Source organism: Manis pentadactyla, chromosome 1 (genome assembly GCF_030020395.1).
Source record: "Manis pentadactyla isolate mManPen7 chromosome 1, mManPen7.hap1, whole genome shotgun sequence".
NCBI lineage: Eukaryota > Metazoa > Chordata > Mammalia > Pholidota > Manidae > Manis > Manis pentadactyla.
Window position 1 is genome coordinate 147,940,793 of NC_080019.1, and position 14,141 is coordinate 147,954,933.

The window sequence follows — 14,141 nt, forward strand, 5'->3', positions numbered from 1 at the left end:
TTATTTCACTGAGCATAGTACCCTCTAGCTCCATCCATGTTGTTGCAAATGATAGGATTTGTTTTCTTCTTATGGCTGAATAATATTCCATTGTGTATATGTGCCACATCTTCTTTATCCATTCATCAACTGATGGATGCTTAGTTTGCTTCCATTTCTTGGCTATTGTAAATAGTGCTGAGATAAACATAGGGGTGCACTGATCTTTCTCATACTTGATTGCTGCATTCTTAGGGTAAATTCCTAGGAGTGCAATTCCTGGGTCAAATGGTAGGTCTGTTTTGAGCATTTTGATGTACCTCCATACTGCTTTCCACAATGGTTGAACTAATTTATATTCCCGCCAACAGTGTAGGAGGGTTCCCCTTTCTCCACAACCTCGCCAACATTTGTTGTTGTTTCTCTTTTGGATGGTAGCCATCCTTGCTGGTGTGAGATGATACCTCACTGTGGTTTTAATTTGCATTTCTCTGATAACTAGCGATGTGGAGCATCTTTTCATGTGTCTGCTGGCTATCTGAATTTCTTCTTTGGAGAACTGTCTGTTCAGCTCCTCTGCCCATTTTTTAATTGGATTGTTTGCTTTTTGTTTGTTGAGGTGCGTGAGCTCTTTATATATTTTGGGTGTCAACCCTTTATCGGATCTGTTATTTATGAATATATTCTCCCATACTGTAGGGTACCTTTTCATTCTATTGATGGTGTCCTTTGCTGTACAGAAGCTTTTCAGCTTGATGTAGTACCTCTTGTTCATTTTTGCTTTTGTTTTCCTTGCCCGGAGAGATATGTTCATGAAGCGGTCGCTCATGTTTATGTCCAAGAGATTTTTGCCTATGTTTTTTTCTAGGAGTTTAATGGTTTCATGACTTACATTCAGGTCTTTGATCCATTTCAGATTTACTTTTGTGTATGGGGTTAGACAGTGATCCAGTTTCATTCTCTTACATGTAGCTGTCCAGTTTTACCAGCACCATCTGTTGAAGAGACTGTCATTTCCCCATTGTATGTCCATGGCTCTTTTACATACATTAATTGACCATATATATTTGGGTTAATGTCTGGAGTCTCTATTCTGTTCCACTGGTCTGTGGGTCTGTTCTTGTGCCAGTACCAAATTGTCTTGATTACTGTGGCTTTGTACTAGAGCTTGAAGTTGGGGAGTGAGATTCCCCCTTACTTTATTCTTCCTTCTTGGAATTGCTTTGGCTATTCGGGGTCTTTGGTGTTTTTAATTTTTGAACTATTTGTTCCAGTTCATTGAAGAGTGCTGTTGGTAATTTGATAGGGATTGCATCAAATCTGTGTATTGCTTTGGGCAGGATGGCCGTTTTGACGATATTAATTCTTCCTAGACAAGAGCATGGGATGAGTTTCCATTTGTTAGTGTCCTTTTTAATTTCTCTTAAGAGTGTCTTATAGTTTTCAGGGTATAGGTCTTTCACTTCCTTGGTTAGGTTTATTCGTAGGTATTTTGTTCTTTTTGATGCAATTATAAATGGAATTGTTTTCCTGATTTCTCTTTCTCCTAGTCCATCATAAGTGTATAGGAAAACCACAGATATCTGTGTATTAATTTTGTATCTTGCAACTTTGCTGAATTCTGATTATTTGTTCTAGTAGTTTTGTTGTGGAGTCTTTAGGGTTTTTTATGTACAATATCATGTCATCTGCAAATAGTGACAGTTTAACTTCTTCTTTACCAATCTGGATTCCTTGTATTTCTTTGTTTTGCCTAATTGCTGTGGCTAGGACCTCCAGTACTATGTTGAATAACAGTGGGGAGAGTAGCCAACCCTGTCTTGTTCCCGATCTCAGAGGAAAAGCTTTCAGCTTCTCGCTCTTCAGTATGATGTTGGCTGTGGGTTTATCATATATGGCCTTTATTATGTTGGCATACTTGCCCTCTATACCCATTTTATTGAGAGTTTTTATCATGAATGGATGTTGAATTTTGTCGAACGCTTTTTCAGCACCTATGGAGATGATCATGTGATTTTTGTCCTTCTTTTTGTTTATAGGGTGGATGATGTTGATATATTTTTGAATGTTGTACCATCCTTGCATCCCAGGGATGAATCCCACTTGGTCATGGTGTATGATCCTGTTGATGTATTTTTGAATTTGGTTTGCTAATATTTTGTTGAGTATTTTTGCATCTACGTTCATCAGGGATATTGGTCTGTAGTTTTCTTTTTTGGTAGGGTCTTTGCCTGGTTTTGGTATTAGGGTGATGTTGGCTTCATAGAATGAGTTAGGGAGTATTCCCTCCTCTTCTATTTTTTGGAAAACTTTAAGGAGAATGGGTATTATGCCTTCTCTATATGTCTGATGAAATTCCGAGGTAAATCCCTATGGCCCGGGGGTTTTCTTCTTGGGTAGTTTTTTGATTACCACTTCAATTTCTTTGTTGGCAATTGGTTTGTTTAGATTTTCTGTTTCTTTTTGCATTGGTCTTGGAAGGTTGTATTTTTCTAGGAAGTTGTCCATTTCTCCTAGGTTTTCCAGCTTGTTAGCATATAGGTTTTCATAGTATTCTCTAATAATTCTTTTTATTTCTATGGGGTCCATCATACATTTTCCTTTCTTGTTTCTGATTCTGTTGATGTGTGTTGAGTCTCTTTTTCTCTTAATAATTTTGGCTAGAGACTTATCTATTTTGTTTATTTTCTTAAAGAACCAGCTCTTGGTTTCATTTATTTTTCCTATTGTTTTATTTTTCTCAATTTTATTTATTTCTTCTCTGACCTTTATTATGTCCCTCCTTCTGCTGACATCCGGCCTCATTTGTTCTTTTTTCAATTTCGATAATTGTGACGTTAGACTATTCATTTGGGATCGTTCTTCCTTCTGTAAGTATGCCTGGATTGCTATATACTTTTCTCTTAAGACTGGTTTCGCTGCGTCCCACAGAAGTTGGGGCTTTGTGTTGTTATTGTCATTTGTTTCCATATATTGCTTGATCTCTATTTTAATTTATTCATTGATCCATTGATTATTTAGGAGCATATTGCTTTATTTTAATTTTGGTTTCCTTGCTATTTATAAGAGTGGTTTTAATAACCAACTGTCAGAAATGTTGGCTTTATGTCAACTGCTTTAACAGAAAAAAATTAATATTTTTATAGTTCCTCAGTATTTAAAAATCATATTTGAGAACACTAAATGGCAGGCCAATGAATTCATGTAGCTATATAGAGATCTACTCCTGTAACAGATGTTCATGGTAGTTTAACCGAGAAGCTACTTTGCTTAAATATAGACAATTTATGTGTGAAATATTGCCTATTCTTAGGTTATTTGACAACAATTTTTATTTCAACTTGAACTGAATAACTTCTGTTGAAAAGATTTGGTTAAAAAAAATTTGTATTTGTAATGTTATCCCTAAGTCAAGTCAGACTAATGTTTGTAGAGATGGTACCTAATGGGTTGGCTCCTTATGAAATGCTGTCATATAAATTCACCTTTACAATACACTCCTGGCTTCTATGGGCGGGGGCATCAGAACAGCTCATAAACTGTCCTTTAAATTTCCTTTAGGTACTTGTAGAAGTGTTTATCTACTATTTCCTTTTCTGTGTTCCCTACCTGTGAAGATCAATTTTAAAAAATGCTTTCATTTCATGAATGATACTTACTGTGAGTCCATGTATGAGGGTCATAACCAGACACTGTGGTTCAAATATCAGCTCAGTATTGCACAGCTTTCTGCTTACCTAAGCTTCAGTTTCCTTATCTGTAGAGCAGGTATGTTACACTCATAGGATTGTATAAGGAACAAACGTGTTGCATGAATATGCTGACCATGTGAAGTAGATGATGTCATCCTCAGAGCCCCTAAAATTGCTCAATGAATAGTTTCACTGCTGTTGCTTCTGAACCTTATACTTTTTTGTTATTTTTACTCCCAGAATATTCAGATACAAATTTTTAATCTAACAAGTAATTTAACAGGATTTCATCATTCATTTGTATATTTTATTTCCTCTAGTTTCATCTTCCTATTAAATTTCTATTTTTGTTTTGCCACTTTCAAAATATTTTATATTTATTTTTGTAGATTGTCTTAAGTTCAATCTATAAGGGTGCATGGGTGTAAGTAGATAAACATTGCTTGGTCTCCTTTGCAATGAATAATTTCATTTGAAGGAATGATTTATTTTTATGGCCGCCTATTATCTATTGAATAAAAACAGCTATGTACCCTTTAAATTTGTAGAGATGAGCAGTCTAAATGTACACTTCAGTATGGATACCTGCTTTCTGAAAGTATATTATTCTGCATAATATTGACTGGCAATGTTTAACAGTCAGTGAAAATGGATATTTAGGTTATGGGAGAAGGTGTCTATAATGATTTTTAACTTTATATAAACAAAAGACTTTTATCGCCTGCTGTGATCTTGAGACAATTTATAATGGATTTAGGTATTATGACAGATGACAGAGAAAACTTGCCCCATTTTGCTTTGAGAAAAAATGTAAACCACTGATTTTAAATCTGTTTATCATATACCACTCTCAATATTTATATTTAAAATATATAACTGACAGATACTTTGATCATACTTTATATCTTTCAAACAACTGTCATTCATTTTGGAAAATTGTATCTAAAGCAGAATTCTTTGAAAATATACAATACCATTTTAAAATAAGGCTAAATAATAATTGTAAGCATACACATGTTATGGTGCTTTTTAAAAATGAATCTTTGTCAGATTTATAACAGATTGTTAGAAATAAAGCAGATATTACTAATTGGTTTAGATAAAAACCTAAATAGTGAAGTATTATTTTGTACAGTGTATGATTTGGAGATTTGCAATTGTGATATGCTTTCTAGTTAAATTGAAAGGTCGTAAGAAAGGAAAAGGATTAAATGATATCAAAGTGACAGCTTACCTTATGACAATAATTATAAACATCCCATTTAATATGAATACAGCTGATCTATTAACTCACTCTTAGTCATAACTGATGTCCCTTCAGTAGCAGGTAATATTGAAAATGTTGAATTAAACAGTTTAATTTACAAGGAAATGGAATGAATCTCAGTAGAATAAATCAAATGTCTCACCCATGAAGGGTAATTATCCTTCTTTTTCTAAAAAAAAGAAGGTATCTATGACTGAGTTATGTCTTTTTCTACTTAGGAAGTAATAGATGCTATTTCTAGGTATTTATATCTCATCAATTAATTTTTAATATTTTCTTGTAATTTTACTGAAAACATTGATAATAAAACATATTTAGACTTTGTCAGTAAATGTTGACAGCAGAAAGGTTTCTTATGTAGTTGAAAAATATCAATTATTAACATCTATCAATTGCAGCAACTATAATTATTAGTACACATATCCTTTTTTTCTAACTTTTAACGTTGTGAATTCTATTGTTAATGATCCCACATTTCTCCCCCTTTCTTTCCTTAAAAGCAGTTAGATATACATGAAAGAAGTTGAAAATGTCTGCTGGCATATCAAGTCAGTGCACAGCTTGGCTTCCATCTCTGAGGGCAGGAACAAATTCTGTTACTGTGGATGAATATTTAACTGTCATGGCTAAAGCCTCTGGTCTTTCAAAGAGTTTACAGAGACTAGGGTCAAACTGGAGAAGTGTTTTCACTGAAAAGTGTAGGAATTTTAGTTATATTGCTTTCATTAGTATTGCTAAGAGACTGATAGAAAAGACTTCATAGCCTTTTAAAATGGTAACAATAAAGTAAGCTTTCATTAAAATGTTTTTTAGTAAATAATTCTTCATTATTTTGTGAGTGCTTGGCAACCTTGTGCCTGACACTTACAGCCAACATTATTCAAAGGTCAGTAAATGACCTTCCTATGACTGAGTATATCTCAGTCCCAAGAACAATGATGCTGTCTTCCAGACGTTGGCTTGTCACTCCTTAGGCTTCCTTTCAGAAACCATTTCACCTTTCCAGCAGAGATGCTCATTAAAGATCACTAATTTGGAATGGATTCTGATTGTTTTTCCTGTAAGGTTCTGTGTGTGTGTGAATGTGTGTGTGTGTGTGTGTGTGCAGACGCACACACTTTTCATAGTGAATATTAATTAAATAATTATATAAAAGAATAGAAAATGGTTATTTGAATCAAAATGGGTTAGCCCCTTTAGTATTCTATATTTTGAGCTGATTAAATGACCAACTATATAGCTGCAGTATATGAGATATAATTTCTCAAAAGGTACTCAAATGAAGATAATTATGGCTTTTTATGCACTAGAATTTTGTAACTGTAATTTAAGTGACATTCTGTTATTTAAAATTTGATGGACAAAAAAAGAAGATAAAAACCAAAAGCCAAACAAAAATATTACTGTAAAAATAATAAGGAATATACAACACAGTAAATGTTAGCCCTCCAAGCATTTCATTTCTCATTTTAGTTGGAAATGAATGTTAAAGTTTTTATCGAATATAAACTAGTTAGATAATTTGGACAATTGCATGCAATCAACTCTAGTACAGTTACAGCAAACTTCATGTTGTTATCACTCTTACTGGAGTCCCCGGATTTTCTCATCCTGAGGTAGTTCTCTTCTCTATTTCAAAATAAACCACTTGCAAATGCTTCCCCAAGTGCTGGAGTTGTTTGAGTGTTGGACCGAATAGTATGATTCGGTAGTAATAAAAGCATCAGCAGGATTCATTTGCAACCTCCTGCCGGGAGACACTTTACCTTAGCAGCTCAAATTATATTGAATCTCAATGAATGAAGAAGTGGATCCCTGCCAGGGAATAGTTTGTAACTTGGAAAAGTAGATATAATTACATAATAATTCTGCCTTTGCAGAGGTGGCTTTGCTTTAGAAGTACCTGAAGTTATTTACAGCTGTTACTTGGAGCTCTGTTTAGTCATAGTGTTGGTATATCAATCAAACCCAAGAATTTTATGTTCTTTTTATTTCTGCTTTACTTCTAAACAAAAAATGTAGTGGCATATATTTCACTCCTGTAATCTATCTAGAATTTCAGCATCTTAACTCCTAATACTCTGTTGCAGACTTTATTTACTGATCATAGCTATCTATAATATGGAGGTGTTTTTATAGCCTCTCCTTCTCTCCCACTCGTTCTTTATTTCCATATATACAGTTGTTAGCCATAGGATTTACCTACATGATTTACCTGTTTGAATATTTACATGTGTAACTTATACAGGTATCCTTATAGCAAGAAATAGCAAAAGGATTATCACATGGAATTATCTTAATGGCATCCACAGAGTTCTTTAAAGGCATGTTCAAATTTTTTTGTTCTTTGACTTTGTCATTTTTCTCTTACTATTCCTAAAATCAGAGGCCATAGAGGTAGTATTATTTTTGTTACCTTAGAATTATCTTAGCTTTTTAAGGTGGCATAACATTGTATTAATTAAACTCAAAACATAGTAAAAGGGATATATTTGAAACAATCTTGCTTTGTTTTAGATCTGAGGGTTATGACTTTTTAGGAACTTATTTATACAGTTTGTCTTAACAGAATACACAATAGTTTAAATACACATAATAGAAATCTCTGTGAACTTCAAATAATATATTATGGACACAATATATGTCAACGTTTAAGTAACAGTTCCAAGATACTTTGAAATATCTTGTGGGTAGTACTTGACTGATAGTATAAAGGAACATAAAATTGAGTTGCCATTTAATACTGAAATGTGAAACTTATTTTTGCTTCAGAAACAAAACACCAATTTTGTCAACAAAATAGTGGGCAAAGTCTCTGCTAAAAGAAAGATACTATAGGGAGTAAAACCAGCAAATGCTGATAGTGAAGAGAACAAAAAGAAAAATGATCTAATCAACAACACTGAGAATGATACTTGGATAAATTTTATAAATGAGTGGATGTGAATTGTTTCAAATTAATAATAGATATTTTATTAAAGACTGTTTGCAAGGAGGAAGGGACACTAAAGCAATGGGGATTACCTATGGCCTCTTGGGTGTTAGGCATGGTATTGGATGCTTTCACATATTTTATCATTTAATCTTTACAACAAAACTATGAGGTTGCCATTATTTTTTGCCATCTTAGTTATTTTTAATTGTACAGTTCAATAGTGTTAAGTATATTCACACTGTTGTGCAGTAAATCTTCTGAACTTTTTCATTTGCAAACTGAAATTCTATACCCACTGAGATTTTCCCTATTTCCCTCTTCCCCTATCCCCTGGCAACCACCATTCTACTTTGTGTTTCCATGTCTCTCCCTATTTTTCTTTTTCTTTCTTTTTTTAATGTTTTATATTGGTTGGAGTGGAAATTCATCATGATTAGACCTCAGGATATTAGGGAAGCAGAAATGGATGAGAGAAAGAGTCCAAACCAGGGAATATTTGAATCCTGCAAATTCATTCATTTTCAGAATGTGGCAGAGATAAGGTCCTAGAGTCTCACATAATCACTACACCTATAACAAATTATTCTTTGGATGGCTTTGCATTGGATGGCCTATAGATCGCCTCTGTTTTAGATGTTTGCCTTGGGAAAACTACTAATCCTCTCTGTGTCTAAAGAACTTCCTTATAAAATGTCAACCTCAATTAACCTAAAATTAATGAATTTGCAGGATTCAAATATTCGCTGGCTTGGACTCTTTCTCCCATACATTCCTGCTTCCCTAATATTCTGAGGTCAAATCATGATGAATTTCCACTCCAACCTATGCCTGATATTCTCTAATCATGTATATTTTTGTATAGAAATTACTTTTCCCACATTCTTATAACTAGCACACACTAACTTCTCACTGAAGATTCAGTTCAAGGACCCTCTTTTTTTGGAAGCCACAGCTGGCATTACCACCATCCATACATTCTAGGAACAACCATTTCTCAGAACAGTGGTTCACAAATGTTCACATACAAAAAAATCACCTGAGTAGATCATTAAAAAATGTACATTTTCAGGTACCATCCCCAGACACTAATTCAAAAGATATGAGATGAAGTCAAAGACTCTGCATTTTAACTAATGAGGCAAATGATTTTTATACAGTCCCAGGATCATACTTTGAAAAAGCCTACATTGGGAAGAAATGCAAAATTTATAACAAGAGTTACTTTAGAATAACTGTAGGCACAGTGTATGGCATTAAAACTAGATTTACTAAGAAATAAAATTAAGCATTCATCTCTTGAAATCTCTAAATGCCAGTTAAGTTTTCACCTTTAATCACATTTCTCCATATAATCCCCTCCCCACAGAGCACTGTGAGATCTTTTAAAATATCAACCAGATCTCCTGCTTAAAACTGTCTAATGCCTTTCTATTGCCATTAAAGAGAAAAAAAAAATCCAAACCCCTTCCTCTGCCTACAAGGCATTTCTGGTAATTTCCTATCTTTCTGGTTGTATTTGTTAGCATTATTTCCTGGTTTTAAAAAAATTCTTGTCAACTGGATTTACGTTTACTTTTTATTTATTTGTTTTTATTGAAGTATAGTTGATATCCAGTCTTGTATTGGTTTCAAGTATACAACACGGTGGTTCAACCATATTATTAAATCCTCACCCACACTAGTGCAATTTCTATCTGTCAACATAGGAAGATGTTGCAGAATCATTGGCTGTATTCTCCATGCTGTACTAGTATCCCCATGATCAACTTATATTATGATTGATAATTTTTGTGCTCCTTTATCTCCCTCACCCTCCCCACCCACCTACCTTAACCCCTCTCCCATAGTAACCACCAGTCACTTCTCAGTGTCTATGAGTCTACTGCTGTTTTGTTCATTTTGTTTTGTTTTGTTTTTAGATTCCACAAATAATTGAAATCATATGGTATTTGTTTTTCTCTGCCTGGCTTGTTTCACTTAGCTTAATATCCTCTAGGTCCATCCATGTCATTGCAAATTGAAGAATTTCTTTTTCCTTATAGTTGAATAATATTTCATTGTATATATGTACCACTTCTTCTTTATCCATTCACTTATTGATGGGCACTTTTGTTGTTTCCCTATTTTGGCTATTGTAAATAATATGACAATAAACATAGAGTGCACATATCTTTTGAATCAGATATTTTGTTTTCTTGTGGTAAATTCCTAGAAATGGAATTACTAGGTCATATGGTATTTCTATTTTTAGTTTTCAAATAAACTTCCATACTGATTTTCAGAGAGGCTGCACTAATTGACATTCCCACCGACAGTGTAGGAGGCTTCCTATTTCTCCATATCCTTGTCAGCACTTTATATTTCTTTTCTTTTGGATGATGGCCATTCTAACTGCTGTGAGGTGATATTCTCATTGTGATTTTGATTTGTGTTTAAGTGAATCTTTTTTTAAGTGCTCAAAAATTCCAAACTCATGCTTTCTATAGGAATTCTGCTCTCTGGGCAGGGATCAATTTTTTGCAGCCAGTTACTCAGTCTCATCATTTCATGGCTCAGCTCAAATGCCATCTGTTCAGAGAGACATTCCTGAACACCCAATCTCCCACTACCTCCAGCCTTCTTCATACTAACGCATAAAATCTTCAGCACCTAGGACAGGGGCTGGCAGGCAGAACCTGGGTAAATATGTATTGAATAATGAATGGAATGCATGTATTAGATGCTGTATTTTCTTCTCTATTGTCTACCTATAAATATTCTTATACTATTGATTACAGAATGTTAAGACTAAAATATGTATAAATGTGTATTGAAATAAGTCTTTCTCCAATTTGACAAATGACAAACTAAGCAATAGGAGCTTCCAAAGTTCGAACACATAACTATTCAGCTTGAGCTGGCAAGTGAAGTTTTATGAAAATACAGGCACGGGAAATCAGGATGGAAGGATGAAGTTAAGACAGTCTCTCCCTAAAATTAATTTGCCATTGAAACAGCTTCTTTTTTTTTTTCCACTGAATTTTGTTTTATTTTTATGCCCTGCTTTGTTCCAAAATGGATTAGAGGCAGCTTACAAAAACATGTAAAATACAAGAGCATAACAATAGATCAGAGAGAAAACAAGACTGGAACAAACAGTACAATGAACTGAGAGGGTGAGACACACTGTTCTCCGGGCAGGCCTCCAGTTCTCAAAGGTGGGCTGCAAATTGAACTTGGGCTTCCTACCAGTCAAAGCAAAAAGGGAAATTTACAACAGCTTCTTTCTTTATAAAAGATATATATATATATACCTGGTTGCATAAGTGTATTAGAGCAATAAAATTCTAACAATCACCTTGAATTTTAGTGTATTTAAATAATTGTTAACATTTTCCAACTGAAGAAATTATCTTTCTAAAACAACCAAAACAACTGTTGGGAGATTTTGCACAATCAATATTTATCAATATATATGCCTTTGCCAAAATGTTGTCCAATTTAAATTTCAACAGATGATAGTGTTATTATATTAATTGTATTCAAATTCATGTTTTTATTTTATTAATATTTGACAGATACTAACAAACTGACTGGAACTTTGGCCTTTGGTTCAAAGACTTGAAAATATGTTATAGCTTTGATTTTGTGATGCTTTGCTTTTCTCTATAGAACTTTGAATGATTTCCAATATGAATTAAGCAAATGAGCAATAATATGAAAGCCCCAATAATATATGATTCAATGAGCTGTTTTGTAACCAGATTCTTCTATGAAAAAGACTTCTGTTCGCTGAAATAAGGGAAGCTTTTGGCCGATTATTTAAAATATGGCTAATCCTCTCTATCACCATATGGTTTGTAACTTTAGCCGTAAGTACAGAAATTATAAAGAGCTAAATTTAGACTATACCCATGACAGCAACACATTCAGAGTCCCATGAGGTTAGTGTCTTGCTGTTATTACTCCCATTATGGTGCACTTTTGTAAATATCTTGGAAATTTTCCCGTGTCTACAATAGGCCTCTAGTTCACTTTAAATTTTTTAGAGTCACAGTAGGGACAAAACTATTCTCTCTTTCATGGAATGTTACCTTGAAATTATACCTCTTGAAAATATAATATGTTTGCATGGAAATTTAATGTGAGCTGTCATACCATTTTAGATAAAAACTTAGTAGTAAATAGAATAAATTGAGTATTGTCTTTCTTGAAATGTTATTGTTAATTCAGAAGGCAGTACTTGGAAATTCAGTGTAGAACCTTAGAAATCAGTGTAGTAAACTATTGTCAAGTACATGTTATTCATCAAATCTATTGAAAATTATAGAAATTTCCATAGCCAGGAACAATATCAATAAATGCAATTTACTGCGTTTCTTTTGAAAATTAGACCTTGATTAACAATAATGTTTATGGCTGAGTTATATTTGTGGCTGAGTGTTACTATTAGTTAATTTTTTTGTTACTTTTGATTTGTTTTTCATAAAAAAGTAGAAACATAAAGATAAACTTTTTTGTTTCCAGATTTATAATTCTAATTTTGTTGCCCATTTTCCCATATTATTGTTACTTTTCTGCTTTAGCAAATCTAGCTTGCTGAAAATAATGCATATTTAATTGATGATATTTGCATTTTTCAGATCAGGAGCTGCTACTTTCTGATTATATAATCTAGTGCAATGGTTGAGTCATTTAGTCACTATAATCCTATATTTCCTAATTTGGAAATTGGAGGTAATAGTTTTTTTCTCAAAGTGCTTTGAAATATAGTGGTTTTGAGAAGTAAATAAGATAATCTATTAGGTTGAACCATATGAAATTGCTGGTTAATATGTCAGTGATGTTCTGTTTTACCGACCAGATTCACCAGAAGCATGTTCAAACAATATTATGCCCAGGTTCCACCACAGACCACATAGATCAGAACTGCTAATGGTGGATCATAGGTATAAGTATTCCTTAAAATTCCAAGATGGTGTTAATATGCAACTGAGAACCAATGATATATGTAATCCATTTCTTTCCTAGAATATTATAGTCACCACTTTCCCCATATCAACAGAATGATCTTCCAAACAAAAGGATATAAAAGATTTTTAAAAGAAGAAAAACTTTTTAAATACAGGTGCAAAATTTAAATGTTTCAGTCAAATTCAGCTTTATGCATATAGCAGTCTAACATCGATGATAAAGCACTGAACAATGGTTGCTACAATGTCATCAATCCTACTTAATTTTTGACAAAAAGAAATGAGGGGATATTTTAATTAAGTATGAGACCTCCCAAAAAGCAGTGGTAGAAGGCTATGATTAAGTTTTGGAATGAAGGAAGGAAGGGGGGGGGGGAGGAAGGGAGGGAGGGAGGAAGAAGAGTTCTTTAGCCCAGATCCCTGGCCCTTTAGGTGGGAAGCAAAGTCTTCCTTGCCTGAGACTTCTATTAGGGGTTTTTGGCACACAGACAAGAATCTAGTTGAAGCAGAGATGTCAGAAAGGTAAGAGAGAAGACGAGCATAAGACAAAATAACTAGATATAAACCAGGTTATTTGCAATATAGTATTAAAAATGCACTGCCACTTTTCTTGAAGATCAAGTTGCTTATAAAGAGAAGATTTTATTTGATGTATTAAAATAAGTGCAAACATGAATTCCAAAGTTTTACTTTTTCATATAAATGTATTTTAATGAGATTAGTGGACTGAACAATGAACTAAATTCAAGACGTTGCTGGAGATGTCTTTCTATTTTAAATCTTGTTTTCAACTCACTTTCATTTTCTACTTCTTTCTAAAAGAAGTACATATAGTTATACCTAATTTCTGGCTCTAATTTATGAGTTTTAGATGGTTTGCCAAAAAGAAACTGTTTTTCTGTGGCCACGTAGGTCAAAAAGCTTGCAGGATGTCAGCAAACCAAAATTGAGTTAGTGCACTTTTTCATTCCTTGGCCATTTTTACAAACCATTGTTTCCTGGAAATAATTACAGTTGGGGCTTCTAAAGAGTTGTATTTTTTTTGTTTAGTTTTTTGCAAACAATAGAATTTTATCCATATGTATATGAGCTTATATATAGAGATGTGTATCTAACAAGTTCTCCATGTGTTACATCAGTCATCTTGGATGCAAACTTATGATTCCAAGTTTCTAACTTTCTGGTAAGACAAAGGTAGATTTCTTGACAGAAACTACATAGGAAATTTCATTCAATATGAAATTGTTAAATGTCTGTTGTATTTCAGTTTTCCTGAGAGCTAAACATAAACCTTAAATTCTCCACTTTTTGGTACT